Raw genomic sequence first — 2,672 nt, forward strand, 5'->3', positions numbered from 1 at the left:
GAGAGAGAGAGAGAGAGAGAGAGAGAGAGAGAGAGAGAGAGAGAGAGGCTGACAAACAGATAGAAAGGAGGAATGATGCTGATAGGATTGAACTTTCATGCATTTGAGAGAGAGAGAGAGGTAGGGAGGGGTGATGTCTGTACTGGAGTATTTGTCTGTGTGTTGCATAGCTATCCACCATGTTTCAGTGTTAAAATGTAACAAATTTAAAATAAAAAAGTAAAAAAAGGGAATTTATCTGAAAATTATACACCACCTTGGAGAAACTTTTCAACAGAGTACCTCATTCTGTGATATAGTGGTCTTTGAGGAAATTAGGGTTAGATTAATGGCTTGTGCAAGCTGTACAGACCATGTACAGAGGTTAGCACTTGCCTTACTATAAGTGCTAACCATAAGTACAATGACGAATTTAGTATACAGATAGGTGTTCACCAGGGCTCAGTTTTCAACCCCCTCCTATTCATTATCCTCCAGGCCATAACAGAGGAATTTAAGACTGTTTACCCATGGGAACTACTATAAGCTGGTGATCTTTCTCTGATAGAATCTGTAACAGGACTAGACAAGGAATTCTAGGTGTGGAAGTAAAACTTGGAATCAAAGGGCGTTCGATTAACTTAGCAAAGACAATGGTTCTAGTAAACAAGAAAACAGGCAAGACCCTGCCTGCTTCAGGTAAATGACTATGCTCCATATAAGGCAGACATTCCACTTGGGATATCCAATGCAAGCTATGGATAGACAAGAGGTGCAGTTGTATCAAAGGAAGGTTAACAGATAAAGTAGTTGTTGTGTGTGGCAGGTTTGCAGGTACAATGACTAAGAATGTACAGGAAATAGACTTCTTCAAATGTCTGAGGAAGACGGTAGTGTTTGTGTGTGTGGAAGATGCACAGAATTTGTAAAGTCTACAGATGCATGAGAAATTGATTTTTTAAATGCCTTGGAGGCTCTGTAGAAGTAGTAGATAATTTCTGTTACCTATGTGACCTAAGTGGAGGAGGATGTTCCAAATGTGTAATTACTAGAATAAGAATAGGCTGGAGAATATTCAAAGAGCTTCTAACTCTGCTGGAAACCAAAGGTCTCTCTCTCTTCAAGAGGAATGAAGATTGCATGATGTTTATTTATGAACAATAATGCTACATGGTAGTGGGACATAGGTCCTAAATGCAGAAGACATGCAAAAACTAGAGAGGGATGAAGTTAATATGCTCTATTGGATGTGCAGTCTCAGTGTACATGTATTACAGGGCTAGTATATAGAGAGAAGACTGCATTGGTTTGGTCATGTGATGCAAATGGATGAGGATAGTTGCCTAAAGAGGTACCAATCACTTGAAGTGGATGGCGGGGACTTGTGGAAAAGGGAGACAAAGGAAAACATGGGATGAAGTATCGAAGGCTGATTTCAAGATGCTGAGTCTTACAGAGGAGATGACAAAAGACTAGGATATCTGGTGCTCTGCTTTGCACAAGAAGACTCATCCACCACAGCAGAATCGATATCCTAAAACCAACTTGGTAAATGATTGTATGTACAGAGCTTTGCTCCATCTCCATTCTCTCATTCTCTAACACTCATCAGTTCTCTAATTATGGTATTATGAGGGCACCCATTAAACGATGTGTAGTTTAATGTCCTATTTTTTCTCATGTTTACCCAAAACTAATTGAAAGTATCAATAACCAGTTTTACATATATTTACATAAATCTATATATATATATTATACAATTTTATTAAATACTAGCAGTATAGCCCGGCTTTGCCCGGGATTAAGTTGGGATTATTAAGCTAATCAAGTTCTTTATTTCAAACCAAACTAAGTAACATGACGTCAAATTTGGGCAGAATCAGCGTTGCAACTGGGGCGCATGGGTTGGGAGTTTGATCAGCAGAGGTGATCAGGTTACACATGCCATCCCTTTGAAAACACCACCGCCATCATCTAACCCCTGTTTGCCCATGGGTTAGGAACCCTTCCAGCAAGGAAAATAGAATGACCAAAAGGGCTCCCGATTCTCTGTGTCAGAAGCAGTTCTATTCAGATCACAATAAAGTCTTAAGTATATATATATAATATATATAATATTATTAGGGACAAAATCCAAAATTACAGGTAAAAAACCCAATTAAAATCAATTTATAAAAATTAAAATTAAATTGAGCCTTATAGATAAAGTATATATAAAATATATAGTTTTAGGGAAAATAACCAATTTTCAAGAACTCATCGATGAAAATCCACTATCACATATAGAAAAATTAATAATTAAAAGCACAATAAATGAGTATAATATAAAGTAAAGTAAATATCATAAGATAAATATAATAAATATAATATATATATATATATATATGAGAACACGGATGTCACGTAAGTAAAACGTTAATGTTCGAAACTGCAGCAGTCCATAGATAATTCTTTATTCTGTATATTTCTCATTTTGTCCTGTTCTGACGTTTTGCGAAATTTTTCTGGAGAACATTATTTTTCTTTGTGGTTGGGTCATTGATGACCTCTTTCTAGCATATCGGATGTCCACCTAGTGGTCATCCCTTATACACGTGTAATACAATTTTTTCTGAATTTTCAGATTTTTTTATATGCTAGGCCACTTGGTTTTAAATTGAATTAGTATTCAATTTATCATCCTATCTATATAA

At 36.2% G+C, this 2,672-nt stretch overlaps 1 protein-coding gene across 1 annotated transcript in view; it reads right to left on the reverse strand.

Moving 5' to 3' along the window:
* LOC106867745 (5-oxoprolinase) overlaps positions 1-2,672 on the reverse strand; it is a 255,283-nt gene that overhangs the window by 919 nt on the left and 251,692 nt on the right. The window lies entirely within an intron of this gene.

This window comes from Octopus bimaculoides, chromosome 20 (assembly GCF_001194135.2).
Source record: "Octopus bimaculoides isolate UCB-OBI-ISO-001 chromosome 20, ASM119413v2, whole genome shotgun sequence".
NCBI lineage: Eukaryota > Metazoa > Mollusca > Cephalopoda > Octopoda > Octopodidae > Octopus > Octopus bimaculoides.